At 44.6% G+C, this 15,000-nt stretch overlaps 1 long non-coding RNA gene across 1 annotated transcript in view; it reads right to left on the bottom strand.

The window, feature by feature from the left end:
* LOC118966117 overlaps nucleotides 1-7,067 on the bottom strand; it is an 11,825-nt gene extending 4,758 nt beyond the window's left edge. The window contains exons 1-2 of the long non-coding RNA XR_005053376.1: nucleotides 6,749-7,067; nucleotides 4,638-4,771 (exon numbers count right to left, since the gene is read on the bottom strand). This is a non-coding gene — a long non-coding RNA (uncharacterized LOC118966117). The remainder of the gene's footprint in view (nucleotides 1-4,637; nucleotides 4,772-6,748) is intronic.
* Nucleotides 7,068-15,000: the final 7,933 nt, after the last annotated feature.

Genomic DNA, 15,000 nt, shown 5'->3' with positions numbered 1-15,000 from the left:
TGTTATCTGTATAGGGTAGTTAGGACTGTTATCTGTATAGGGTAGTTAGGACTGTTATCATATATGTATGGGATAGTTAGGTATGTTATCTGTATAGGGTAGTTAGGACTGTTATCTGTATAGGGTAGTTAGGACTGTTATCTTATCTGTGTAGGGTAGTTAGGCGTGTTATCTTTTTGTGGCATGGCTTATCGCCCTGGGTTACCCACAACTGGGTTAACTAAAACTGGTGGGTTTCCTGAGTCACATTTGAACATGTTCTATAGGAGCTGGGTTTGAGGTATTGTTCTGTTACCAGGGAAGTATTAGCTTTGACAACAAACCCATGGCAATTTCTTTCTTGTTCTTTTATCACCTCACTAGGAGTGATATTTATTGACATAACTGTGCATTGTAATAAAAATAGTTTTGCTTGTCAGTACAGTGCTCTCTCTCTCTCACTGCCCCTCTCTCTCTCTCACAGCTCCTATCTCTCTCTCTCTTTCTCTCTCTCTCTCTGTCTCTCTCTCTCTCTCTCTCTCTCTCTCACTGCTCCTATCTGTCTCTCTCTCTCTGTCTCTCTCTCTCTCTCTCTCTCTCTCACAGCTCCTCTTGTCTCTCTTTCTGTCTCTGTCTCTGTCTCTTTCTTTCTCTCTCTCTCTCTCTCTCTCTCTCTCTCTCTCTCTGTGTCTCTCTCTCTCTCTCTCACTGCTCCTATCTGTCTCTCTCTCTCTCTGTCTCTCTCTCTCTCTCTCACTGCTCCTCTTGTCTCTCTTTCTGTCTCTGTCTCTCTCTCTCTCTCTCTTTCTCTCTGTCTCTCTCTCTCTCTCACTACCTCTCTCTCTCTCTCAATTCAATTCAAGGGGCTTTATTGGCATGGGAAACACATGTTAACATTGTCAAAGCAAGTGAAGTAGATAAAAAGTGAAATAAACAAAAGAATGAACAGTAAACATTACACTCACAGAAGTTAGAAAAAATGATGGTTACGGTGTTGTAACCATGTGCAAATGGTTAAAGTACAAAGGGAAATATGTGTCTCTAATATGGTCATACATTGGGCAGGAGGTTTGGAAGTGGAGCTCAGTTTCCACCTCATTTTGTGGGCAGTGAGCACATAGCCTGTCTTCTCTTGAGAGCCATGTCTGCCTACGGCGGCCTTTCTCAATAGCAAGGCTATGCTCACTGAAACTGTACATATTAAAGATTTCCTTAAGTTTGGGTCAGTCACAGTGTTCAGGTATTCTGCCGCTGTGTACTCTCTGTGTAGGGCCAAATAGCATTCTAGTTTGCTCTGTTTTTTTTTTGTAAATTCTTTCCAATGTGTCAAGTAATTATCTTTTGGTTTTCTCACGATTTGGTTGGGTCTAATTGTGCTGCTGTCCTGGGGCTCTGTGGGGTGTGTTTGTGTTTGTGAACAGAGCCCCAAGACCAGCTTGCTTAGGGGACTCTTCTCCAGGTTCATCTCTCTGTAGGTGATGGCTTTGTTATAGAAGGTTTGGGAATCGCTTCCTTTTAGGAGGTTGTAGAATTTAACGTCTCTTTTCTGGATTTTGATAATTAGCGGGCATCGGCCTAATTCTGCTCTGCATGCATTATTTGGTGTTCTACGTTGTACACGTAGGGTATTTTTGCAGAATTCTGCGTGCAGAGTCTCAATTTGGTGTTTGTTCCATTTTGTGAATTCTTGGTTGGTGAGCGGACCCCAGACCTCACAACTATAAAGGGCAATGAGTTCTATTACTGATTCAATTATTTTTTGCCAGATCCTAATTGGTATATAACATTTTATGTTCCTTTTGTTGGCATATAATGCCCTTCTTGCCTTGTCTCTCAGATCGTTCACAGCTTAGTGGAAGTTACCTGTGGCGCTGATGTTTAGGCTGAGGTATGTATAGTTTTATGTGTGCTCTAGGGCAACGGTGTCTAGATGGAAATGGTATTTGTGGTCCTGGTGACTGGACCTTTTTTGGAACACCATTATTTTTGTCTTACTGAGATTTACTGTCAGGTCCCAGGTCTGAGAATCTGTGCAGAACATCTAGGTGCTGCTGTAGGCCCTCCTTGGTTGGTGACAGAAGCACCAGATCATCAGCAAACAGCAGACATTTGACTTCTGATTCTAGTAGGGTGAGGCCGGGTGCTGCAGACTGTTCTAGTGCCCTCGCCAATTGTTGAGGAGCTGGGGCTTAAGCTGCATCCCTGTCTCACCCCACGGCCCTATGGGAGGAAATGTGTGTGTTTTTTTCCTATTCTAACCACACACTTGTTGTTTGTGTACATGGATTTTATAATGTCATATGTTTTACCCCCAACACCACTTTCCATCAATTTGTATAGCCGACCCTCATGCCAAATTGAGTCAAAGGCTTTTTTGAAATCAACAAAACATGAGAAGACTTTGCCTTTGTTTTGGTTTGTTTCTTTGTCAATTAGGGTGTTTTGGGTGAATACGTGCTCTGTTGTAAGGTACTTTGGTAAAAAGCCAATTTGTAATTTGCTCAGTACATTGTTTTCACTGAGGAAATGTATGAGTCTGCTGTTAATGATAATGCAGAGGATTTTCCCAAGGTTGCTGTTGACACATATCCCACGATAGTTATTGGGATCAAATTTGTCTCCACTTTTGTGGATTGGGGTGATCAGTCCTTAGTTCCAAATATTGGGGAAGATGCCAGAGCTAAGGATGATGTTAAAGAGTTTTAGTATAGCCAATTGGAATTTGTTGTCTGTATATTTGATCATTTCATTGAGCATACCATCTCTCTACCGCTCTCTCTCTCTCTCTCTCTCTCTTTCTCTCTTTCTGTCTCGCTCTCTGTTTCTCTTTGTCTTTCTCTATCTGTCTCTCTCACACACACAACAGTCTGGCAGTCAGTCACACTCCCGTCTCATTCCTCAGGCTGAGAACAAAGTCAACAATAAGATGTTATAGAATATTGAGATACCATATTCCACACACCAGCTACACTACATGTTGTCATATTAGATGGTGTCTCTCCTTACTCAAGATGATGGCTTTTAAACCATCTCTTCATCTTAAACATCTTGTAGAAATGAACTGATAAAAGCTGTTTCTATCAGGAAGTGGCGGTTTATGAATAGACAGATCAGAGGACTGTATGAGGACTCCCGAGTGCTAGAGGCATCATTACAGACACCCTGGTTTGAATCCAGGCTGTATCACAACCGGCCGTGATTGGGAGTCCAATCGGGCGGCGTACAATTGGCCCAGCGTCGTCCGGGTTTGGGGTCATTGTAAATAAGAATTTGTTTTTGACTGCCTTACCTAGTTAAAACTTTAAAAAGTAGGGAGAAGAATAGACAGATGAAGAGAACAGACATGAGGTCATCTGTTCAAAAGGGCATTAGTGCAGGGAAACATACTTAGTGTTTACTGTGACCAGATGAAGCATACTTAAGTGTTTACCGTGACCGCAGGGAACATCGCCTTTAATAGTCAATCGCGCTATAAAGCTGAACATCGCCTTTAATAGTCAATCGCGCTATAAAGACGAACATCGCCTTTAATAGTCAATCGCGCTATAAAGCTGAACATCGCCTTTAATTGTCAATCGCGCTATAAAGATGAACATCGCCTTTAATTGTCAATCGCGCTATAAAGCTGAACATCGCCTTTAATAGTCAATCGCGCTATAAAGATGAACATCGCCTTTAATTGTCAATCGCGCTATAAAGCTGAACATCGCCTTTAATAGTCAATCGCGCTATAAAGATGAACATCGCCTTTAATTGTCAATCGCGCTATAAAGCTGAACATCGCCTTTAATAGTTAATCGTGCTATAAAGCTGAACATCGCCTTTAAATAGTCAATCGCGCTATAAAGCTGAACATCGCCTTTAATAGTCAATCGCGCTATAAAGCTGAACATCGCCTTTAATTGTCAATCGTGCTATAAAGCTGAACATCGCCTTTAATTGTCAATTGTGCTATAAAGCTGAACATCGCCTTTAAATAGTCAATCGCGCTATAAAGCTGAACATCGCCTTTAATAGTCAATCGCGCTATAAAGCTGAACATCGGCAATACAGATTGAACAGGGCCGCATTCTCTCTACAATATGTCTGTCTCACTGTCTCACCTTGGCTTGTGTTTGTAATTCAACAGTTTTACCTCACAGACACAAGCATCAAGCTTTATTTTTATTAATTTTTAAAAATGTATTTAACCTTTATTTAACTAGGCAAGTCAGTTAAGAACAAATTCTTATTTTACCATGGCGACCTACCTGGACGATGCTGGGCCAATTGTGCGCCGCCCTATGGGACTCCCAGTCACAGCCGGTTGTGATACAGCCTGGAAGGAATCAAACCAGGGTCTGTAGTGACGCCTCTAGCACTGAGATGCAGTGCCTTAGATCGCTGTGCCACATCGGGAGCTTTAACACTCTTAGTTACCACAAAACACTAACACTGTTGACTCGGTAACTACCTACCTGCTTGTGTAGTTTGGAGAGATGGGAAGAACATCCAGGGATCCTAATTACACATATCTGATCTGTAATGATTTACTACAGGACTTACTGAATATTACATCTGTTGACGGGCTCTTTTCTTCCCTTCTATGTGCCTACATCAAAGGCCAGATCACTGTTCATTATATGCACCACAAATAGAAAACGAATAGCGTCTCTTACCCAAGTCTGCCTGCTTCCCACCTTGGTAAACGTTGTGGTTCCTCGGTGGCAGCTGGTAGGTAAGTGGAGGAAGCCTGCTGTCTCGGCTGATGAAGAGGAGGTTTCACTGCGAAGGGGAATCCCCAAGAGCTAGACTAGAGGAGCAGAGAAAATAAGTACCTTTTAAAAATGAAAAAGATCTTTAGTAATATTGTCCATTGACTTACTTTTGCTCCTTTTCAGGAGGAAAGGTCATTTATAAACTTTCTCCAGCCAATAGGAAATATGACAATAATGTGTGTGTTTTTAGTCATTCATAGAGGACAGTCCAGAGGGTGGAAGTGTATAATTGGTAACTCGCTGTTACAGATGCACTTATTGTACGATAAAAATGACCCTTTACCCGGAGATTACATGGTCAAACAGAGATTACATGGTCAAACAGAGATGACATGGTCAAACAGAGATTACATGGTCAAACAGAGATTACATGATCAAACAGAGATTACATGGTCAAACAGAGATTACATGGTCAAACAGAGATGACATGGTCAAACAGAGATGACATGGTCAAACAGAGATGACATGGTCAAACAGAGATGACATGGTCAAACAGAGATGACATGGTCAAACAGAGATGACATGGTCAAACAGAGATGACATGGTCAAACAGAGATTACATGGTCAAACAGAGATGACATGGTCAAACAGAGATTACATGGTCAAACAGAGATTACAAACGGTAACGACACAGTAATAATTTATGAGTTACTTCTGTTTCTGTCTGTGTGATGTTTTTGGGGAAACAAGCACCACCTCTTTTTCGCCCCAGTATCTCTACTTTCACATCATCATCACTTCAGTGTTAATTTGCTAAATTGTAATTACGGTGCTACTATTGGCCTATTTATTGCATCACCTCCTCACGCCATTTAGACACACTGTCTATAGTCTTTCTTTTCCCCCCCTACTGTATTATTGACTGTATGTTTGTTTACTCCATGTGTAACTCTGTGTTGTTGTTTGTGTCGCACTGCTTTGCTTTATCTTGGCCAGGTCGCAATTGTAAATGAAAACTTGTTCTCAACTGCCCTACCTGGTTAAATAAAGGTGTTCTCAACTAGCCTACCTGGTTAAATAAAGGTGTTCTCAACTAGCCTACCTGGTTAAATAAAGGTGTTCTCAACTAGCCTACCTGGTTAAATAAAGGTGTTCTCAACTGCCCTACCTGGTTAAATAAAGGTGTTCTCAACTAGCCTACCTGGTTAAATAAAGGTGTTCTCAACTAGCCTACCTGGTTAAATAAAGGTGTTCTCAACTGCCCTACCTGGTTAAATAAAGGTGTTCTCAACTAGCCTACCTGGTTAAATAAAGGTGTTCTCAACTAGCCTACCTGGTTAAATAAAGGTGTTCTCAACTGCCCTACCTGGTTAAATAAAGGTGTTCTCAACTAGCCTACCTGGTTAAATAAAGGTGTTCTCAACTAGCCTACCTGGTTAAATAAAGGTGTTCTCAACTGCCCTACCTGGTTAAATAAAGGGGAAATAAAAAAATAAAAAACAATAAAAAAAACAAGGCTACCATTAAATACTGTAGCTACATGCTAGTGGAACAGTAGACTACCATTAAATACTGTAGCTACATGCTAGTGGAACAGTAGACTACCATTAAATACTGTAGCTACATGCTAGTGGAACAGTAGACTACCATTAAATACTGTAGCTACATGCTAGTGGAACAGTAGACTACCATTAAATACTGTAGCTACATGCTAGTGGAACAGTAGACTACCATTAAATACTGTAGCTACATGCTAGTGGAACAGTAGACTACCATTAAATACTGTAGCTACATGCTAGTGGAACAGTAGACTACCATTAAATACTGTAGCTACATGCCAGTGGAACAGTAGACTACCATTAAATACTGTAGCTACATGCCAGTGGAACAGTAGACTACCATTAAATACTGTAGCTACATGCCAGTGGAACAGTGAAATGTCATTTTCTCTTTTCAGTAGTGTAGAAGTAAGAGACCAGCAGTTATTTGAGAGAGCTAGTAGAGGGTACTTACAGTATGATTAGGCTAAAAGAAGTCCATTCAGAAGGGAACATATTAAACATTAGACTTACCAGTAAAGTAGTGTTTGGATCGAGGACAGATTATAGACTGGCTACAGCTGAAGATCCAGGGTCCTGTTCTGGTTCTGTTCTGGTTCTGTTCTGAGTGTCCAGGACAGTCAACTGCCAGTGTTGAGCCGCTCTGCTGGTTCTTGTTTGTCTGCCCGAGGGTCACTTCAAGCAGGGATGGTGAAAGACATTGAGGGCAGGGCTCAAGGCTCTCTCTCCTTCCTTGGCCAGGCGAGCCCAGTACAAGTCGAGGCATGTTTCAACAAGCACAGCTCAGCCAGCCCAGGCAGAGGACATCAGAGTGAATCTACTCACACACTGTAGGTGGGAGGAGAGGGGAGGAGCAGAGTGAGAGTGAGGGGGGGGGGGGGGGGGGTCATATAGTATGGTTATAAAACCTTGTAGGAGCATATCAGAAACAAACCAACAGAAGTGGAAAGATCCAGAAAGACTGACATTAAACTGACATGTATATTGTGTCAGAAAATGTATGATATTGATCTCTAAAACGTATGTACTATTTCCCCTTCAGATAGTTTTCACTTTTTAAAATGTCTGTTGTTCTCCTCTTTCCGCACCCTCACTGCAGTTGAGGTCACTCACTACACGTAGAATAGACCTACTGGATTTTCTGGAGCGAAACTGCATAATTCAGCGTTTTACTTTTCCAGAAAACATCTTCAATGACCAGCAGCTACAGGAATTATAAATAGTTTGGCAAATATGTAATAGTGGTAGAATCTGCATGACTCTGGTAGCCTTCTCTAGGGGAGAATCTCAATTACATCCTCTCTTCTCGCTCCTCAACCCCCTTCTCAAAACCCATTGGATGAGAAAGCCATAGGTCCCCCTCCCCTACTGATCTTCCCCTCCAATGGGATTTGAGAATGAAGCGAGGGAGGGAGGGAGGGACGCAAGGAATATGCAATTGAGATTCTCCCAAAGTCTCTGCGTAGGATAGTCCTAGGGCTTTATTCAAGCAGAAGCATAACAGGTTCCATGATAGAAATGTGAAGGTCATTTGAGATTGAGCAGACATGTGTAGTAGTGTTTAACGTAAATGCAGTCTCCTCTGAAAGCACGAACACTGCCTTTAAATTTCAATCACGCTGTAAAGCCGAACTTCCGCAATGCGGATTGAATAGAGCCCTTACTCTGCTGATGCTGCTCGTTTACATCCAGAAAACACACACTGCAGACTACCTACAATTACCAACAGGCCTACATGAATTACCAATGGCAACCATGAATATTAATTACCAATAGGCCTACATTAACTACCAATGGCAACCATTAATATTAATTACCAACAGGCCTACATGAATTACCAATGGCAACCATGCATATTAATTACCAACAGGCCTACATGAACTACCAATGGCAACCATGAATATGAATTACCAATGGCAACCATGAATATGAATTACCAATGGCAACCATGAATATGAATTACCAATGGCAACCATGAATATGAATTACCAATGGCAACCATGCATATTAATATGGTTAAGACATGACATCGTGGATGAAGATGCTCAATTCACATAAAAAGTGTATGTTTTATGTTTTTAGGGGAAAAAAACCATTTACACATTTTTTTCTGAAGAAAATAAATCTCATTATATTTCTAATGAAATGTATCAAGAACTACCTTCAGTGGTAGATGATGGCAATGGAAGGGGCTCCAGATGTTAAACTGGGAAGGTCGCATAATATTTCTCCTTTTCTATAATTAGGAAAATTGCAGCCGTGCAAAAAAGACAAGGATATTGTTTTTTGGCAAAACGTTTCCTGATTTATCTTGGATATGCGCAACCTGATCTGGAGCACCGCCCAATGTGTTGCAGGTAGATCTCTGACTCTCAAACCTGATCTGGAGCACCGCCCAACGTGTTGCAGGTAGATCTCTGACTCTCAAACTGTATCATGTCACTTTTTGTGTCAAAAGCTAATTTCCAGATCACTGTAAAATTATAAGGTCTCTCTCTCTGTCTCTCTCCTCTCTCCTCACTCTCCTCTCTCCTCTCTCCTCTCTCCTCACTCTCCTCTCTCCTCCCTCTGTCTCTCTCCTCTCTCTCTTCTCTATCTCCTCTCTCCTCACTCTCTCCTCTCTCCTCACTCACCTCTCTCTCTCCTCTCTCTCTCCTCTCTCTCTCCTCTCTCTCTCCTCTCTCTCCTCTCTCTCTCCTCACTCTCTCTCCTCTCTCCTCAATCTCTCCTCTCTCCTCACTCACCTCTCTCTCCTCACTCTCTCCTCGCTCTCCTCTCTCCTCACTCTCTCCTCGCTCTCCTCTCTCCTCACTCTCTCCTCTCTCCCCTCTCCTCACTCTCTCCTCTCTCCCCTCTCTCTCCTCTCTCTCTCTCTCCTCTCTCTCTCCTCTCTCCTCTCACTCTGTGTGTGGATGTGTGTCCCAGCTACCCCTCTGCAGTAGAGAGAGAGAGAGAGAGAGAGAGAGAGAGAGATGGAACCAGAGAAGGTATAGCTCCAGTAAGGTACAGAGAAGGTATAGCTCCAGTAAGGTACAGAGAAGGTATAGCTCCACAACTTCCACTAGAGCAGTGATGACCTCACAGTACCCTCCAGTGGAACTCAGAGTGGAACTGCTCTATTCCCCGTGTAGTGCACTATACAGGGAATAGGGTGCAGTTTGGGATACACACTACATCTCGTTCAAGTAGAAGCTATAGAATAATCCGCTGGATGTTGATTGTGCATGATATCGTTGATTAAGTTTTTTTTATATATACTTTTTTATATATAAAATCAGAGCTGGGTTTATAATGTAAATGTATCATGTTTTAATATATGCTATATTATGCCCTTGTAACCTCCAGTGCAGCTCAGCGATCCTTCTGTAAAAGCTACTTTAGTATTAATCAGCTGTATATTCCTGCTGACAGGAGGAACTGTGATGATGATAATATAGGGCTGTAACTGAACAAGATCATTTTAATACCGTGGCATTATTTTATGAAATCAGATATAGTTTATATTTTCATTACTATATACCCTTTTGGTTTGGTGAGATCATGATAACCAAATCATTCATAATGCGTATTTATCTGCTTTAAAAATAAAAAAAATCCTAAATAAGCATTACAATTTTATTTTTATTTTTATTTTTTGTAATAAAAGAAAATCGAACTGTTGTTACAACCTCATCATATCATTCCTCACTTTTAACACGTTCACTTCTGGCACATATATTGAAGGAGGCCCCAACTGCCCCACAGTTGCACACATCTATCTATCCCTCCCTCTTGGAGGGTAACGTGCCAGTGGGGGAAACGAGAGGAAAAAAAGAGAGAACTCTTACCCCAGCAAGTTCAAAGCTTGCTGCATTTATTACATCATCAGGAAGTGGAGCTAGCGCCTGAATGGGACAATGCACCATTAGGGGGAGAGGAGAGGAGAAAAAGGGAGGAGAGGAGGAGGAGAGAAGAAAGGGGGAGGAGAGGAGAAAGGGGGAGGAGAGGAGAAAGGGGGAGGAGAGAAGAAAGGGGGAGGAGAAGAGAGGAGGATGAGAGGAGAGACTAAAGGAGGAGGAGAGAGGGATGAGAGGCGAGGAGGACAGTCAGGCAGGCAGCTGATCTGGTAAATGAACGGTCGTACACCCCCCCCTCCTCCTCCTTCTGGGCCTCCTCCTGCTCACGCAGGCATCTCCCCCATCCCCCCCCCCCCCCCCTGCTCCTTGTCCTCTCCCCAACTCACTCACCCCCAGCCTGTAGACAGACCGCTCAAAGCCGGCCAGTAGCTACCTCTCTCTCTCTGCACCATGTGACTGCTGACTAGAGTGTGCCTGCCTACTGCCACGATAGTCCAACCAGCACTGCAGAATTCAGCAACTGAGCTAACTGTTCACACTGCTGCAGGACACTGCAGGGCTGCTGCTGTTTTCTGTTCTGCTGGCTGGCTGATGCTCACACACACACACACACACACACACACACACACACACTCTTTTCCCTCACTCAGGCAAATTGCTCAAGGATGATGGAGAGTGGTAATGGTGGGACAGAACAGAACCAGTGCTCTGCTGCTGCCTACAGTTTTAGGAGGGGTAAGAGGAAGGGAGTGGGAGAGGGGGAAGGAGGAGGGCTAGGGGGAAGGAGGAGGGCTAGGGGGAAAGAGGAGGGGTAGGGGGTAGAAGGAGGGGGAGGAGGAAAGGGGGAGGGGTCCTGAATTACATAGGTGCAGAGCAGTATGATTGTGATGCACTGTGGAGGGGCAATGGGACTCTTGAGAGATTGGGGGAGGGAGAGATGGAGAGGGAGAGAGACAGAGACTACAGTAAAAGGAAACTAGAGAGGAGGAGAAGGGGGAGGGAGGGAGAGATGGAGAGAGAGAGAGAGAGAAATGGAGAGAGAGAGAGACTACAGTAAAAGGAAACTAGAGAGGAGGGAGGGAGGGAGGGAGGGAGGGAGGGAGGGAGGGAGGGAGGGAGGGAGGGAGGGAGGGGGTGAGAGAGACTACAGTAAAAGGAAACTAGAGAGGAGGGGAAGGGGGAGGGTTGAGGTGCAAGGAAAGAACATCAGGTGAGTGCGGCAATTTGATTTCTGTCAGTGCAGCTGCAGCAGAGCACCCCCCTACCCCCCAATCAGGAGAGACAGAGAACCCCCCGCCCCCTCAGTAAAAATAAGAGACAGAGAGACAAAGACCCCCCTTAGTAAAACTGCAGATGTTAAGAATGATGGCAGTTCTGGCACGGATGTGAAAGTACGTTATAGTATCAGCCGCCTGTCCTCTGTCCTGTCCTCTGTCCTGTCCTCTGTCCTGTTCTCTGTCCTGTCCTCTGTCCTGTCCCCTGTCCTGGCCTGTCCTGTTCTCTGTCCTGTCCTCTGTCCTGTTCTCTGTCCTGTCCTCTGTCCTGTTCTCTGTCCTGTCCTCTGTCCTGTCCTCTGTCCTGGCCTCTGTCCTGTCCTCTGTCCTGTCCTCTGTCTTGTTCTCTGTCCTGTCCTGTCCTCTGTCCTGTCCTCTGTCCTGTTCTCTGTTCTCTGTCCTGGCCTCTGTCCTGTCCTCTGTCCTGGCCTGTCCAGTCCTCTGGCCTGTCCTCTGTCTTGTTCTCTGTCCTGTCCTGTCCTCTGTCCTGTCCTCTGTCCTATACTCTGTCCTGTCCTTTGTCCTGTCCTCTGTCCTGATCTGTCCAGTTCTCTACCATGTCCTCTGTCCTGTCCTCTGTCCTGTCCTCTGTCCTGGCCTGTCCAGTCCTCTGTCCTGTCCCCTGTCCTGACCTGTCCTGTCCTCTGTCCTGTCCTCTGTCCTGTCCTCTGTCCTGGCCTGTCCAGTCCTCTGTCCTGTCCTCTGTCTTGGCCTGTCCTGTCCTCTGTCCTGTCCTCTGTCCTGTCCTCTGTCCTGGCCTGTCCAGTCCTCTGTCTTGTTCTCTGTCCTATACTCTGTCCTGTCCTCTGTCCTGGCCTGTCCAGTCCTCTGGCCTGTCCTCTGTCCTGTCCTCTGTCCTCTGTCCTAACTACAGATATTTATCCTCATCCTCACGCTACTGAAGAGATGTTCTTTGCTCTTTTGTTCTCATGGAAGACTCAATCAATCAATCAATCAATCAATCAATCAATCGTTATTTATAAAACCCTTTTTTTAAATGTCAGCAGTTGTCACAATATTCTTCACAGTTACCTGGCCTAAACCCCAACAACCTGGCCTAAACCCCAACAACCTGGCCTAAACCCCAACAACCTGGCCTAAACCCCAACAACCTGGCCTAAACCCCAACAACCTGGCCTAAACCCCAACAACCTGGCCTGGCCTAAACCCCAACAACCTGGCCTAAACCCCAACAACCTTGCCTAAACCCCAACAACCTTGCCTAAACCCCAACAACCTGGCCTAAACCCCAACAACCTGGCCTAAACCCCAACAACCTGGCATGGCCTAAACCCCAACAATGTGGCCTAAACCCCAACAACCTGGCCTGGCCTAAACCCCAACAACCTGGCCTAAACCCCAACAACCTGGCCTAAACCCCAACAACCTGGCCTAAACCCCAACAACCTGGCCTAAACTCTAACAACCTGGCATAAACCCTAACAACCTGGCCTGGCCTAAACCCCAACAACCTGGCCTAAACCCCAACAACCTGGCCTGTTCTAAACCCCAACAACCTGGCCTAAACCCCAACAACCTGGACTAAACCCCAACAACCCGGCCTAAACCCCAACAACCTGGCCTAAACCCTAACAACCTGGCCTAAACCACAACAACCTGGCCTAAACCCCAACAACCTGGACTAAACCCCAACAACCCGGCCTAAACCCCAACAACCTGGCCTAAACCCTAACAACCTGGCCTAAACCACAACAACCTGGCCTAAACCCCAACAACCTGGCCTAAACCCTAACAACCTGGCCTAAACCCCAACAACCTGGCCTAAACCCCAACAACCTGGCCTAAACCCCAACAACCTGGCCTAAACCCTAACAACCTGGCCTAAACCCTAACAACCTGGCCCCAAACTCCAACAAACTGCCCGGGATGACAAAGGAAAGGCCATTTTCTTTCAAGGTCTCAACACAGTGACCTAAAGATGAACCCCTAACCCTGCACACCAATCAGAAAGACCACCACCTGGATTCACAATGAACCTCTAGGTTGCAGGTGAGCACTAGTTCAGGTACCCTTAACTTCACCTTCACTCAGACATAAACTAAACAAACAAAATAACAGGATCATCTATTCTAATGGTCTTTGGGGGCAATACACAATATCGATACACAAGCACGATCAATCATTCAATCAAATGTATTTTATGAAAACCCTTTTAGTAACATCAGTAGTTGTCACAAAGTGCTTTACAGGTTACCCGGCCTAAAAAACCCTAAAGAGCAAACACTAACCTAGAGTCCTAGAGGGTGACGAGAGAGAGAGAGGGAGGGAGAGAGAGAGAGAGGGAGGGAGAGAGAGAGAGAACAAGGACAAAAAGAGAGAGCGAGAGAGAGCAGAGAGAGAGGGAGAGAGACAGAAAGGAGAGAGAGAGAGAGAGAGAGGGAGAGAGAGGGAGAGAGAGAACAAGGACAAAGAGAGAGAGCGAGAGAGAGCAAAGAGAGAGAGGGAGAGAGACAGAAAGGAGAGAGAGAGAGAGAGAGATTTGATGCAAGTGCAAAAGAGACAAGTCTAGGAGAGAGAGTTCTGCTCTGCAGTACTGAGAGAATGATGAGCCCTCTCTCTCTCTCTCTCTCTCTCTCTCTCTCTCTCTCCTTTCTGTCCCTCTCCCACTATCTTTGCTCTCTCACTCTCACTCTCTCCTTGCTCTCTCTCTCTATCTCTCTCTCGCTCTCTCTCTCGCTCTCTCTTTGTCCTTGTTCTCGCTCTCTCTCTCTCTCTCTCTCTCTCAATTCAATTCAATTCAATTCAAGGGGCTTTATTGGCATGGGAAACATGTGTTAACATTGCCAAAGCAAGTGAGGTAGATAATATACAAAAGTGAAATATTGTTTATTGAAATAAATAAAGTGAAATATTGTTTATTGAAATAAATATAAAACAACCTCTCTCTCTCGATAATATATACTGGTAGCTGGTAGTATATAATATGTAGGCTCACATACACACACAAGCTGTATAATGATCGTAAACCATATATATTATATGATGTATACACTTAGACAGACAACTCTTTAAGGTCACCCACATTCACGTTTAATTTACCTGCAGCTTTTCATTCTTTCCCCTCTCTTTCAATAATAAAAACAAACATCATCAAAATGATGTTCACTCACTGACTCCTCTGTTTTGTGCTCAATCTTCTGTACCAAGACACAACTTCATGATGACTTCACTGCAGCAGAAGGTCCCTCTGTCTGTCCCGTCCCGTGCAGGCCGTTCCTCATTCTGAGGTGTGAATCCCAAACGGCGCCCTATTCCCTGCGTAGTGCACTACTTTTGACCAGGGCCCACAGGGTGTAGTGCACTACGTACGGAGTAGGGTTCTATTTTGGGACGTCGCCTCAGAGTTCACTCCTACAACTCCTTATCGGTTCATCAGTTCATGTCTCGATGTTAACATGCATAGTGAAATGTCTTTCTTACAAGCGGCCAAACACACGCAGTAATCAATATCAACGTAATCAATATTCACCTGGCACAACTTACCGATCCTATCACCTGGCCAATGAGACGATGAACCAACTGAAGCAGCTGTCCTAAGCCAAAGAACCGGGAAAACTACGTAGCATCACCAAGACAACTCACAGAGCAAACTACGCAGAAAGCTGTGACCCACGGACTTATATTAACGTCTACC

This window comes from Oncorhynchus mykiss, chromosome 9 (genome assembly GCF_013265735.2).
Source record: "Oncorhynchus mykiss isolate Arlee chromosome 9, USDA_OmykA_1.1, whole genome shotgun sequence".
Classification (NCBI taxonomy): Eukaryota; Metazoa; Chordata; class Actinopteri; order Salmoniformes; family Salmonidae; genus Oncorhynchus; species Oncorhynchus mykiss.
This window is presented reverse-complemented; position numbering and strand designations above follow the sequence as displayed.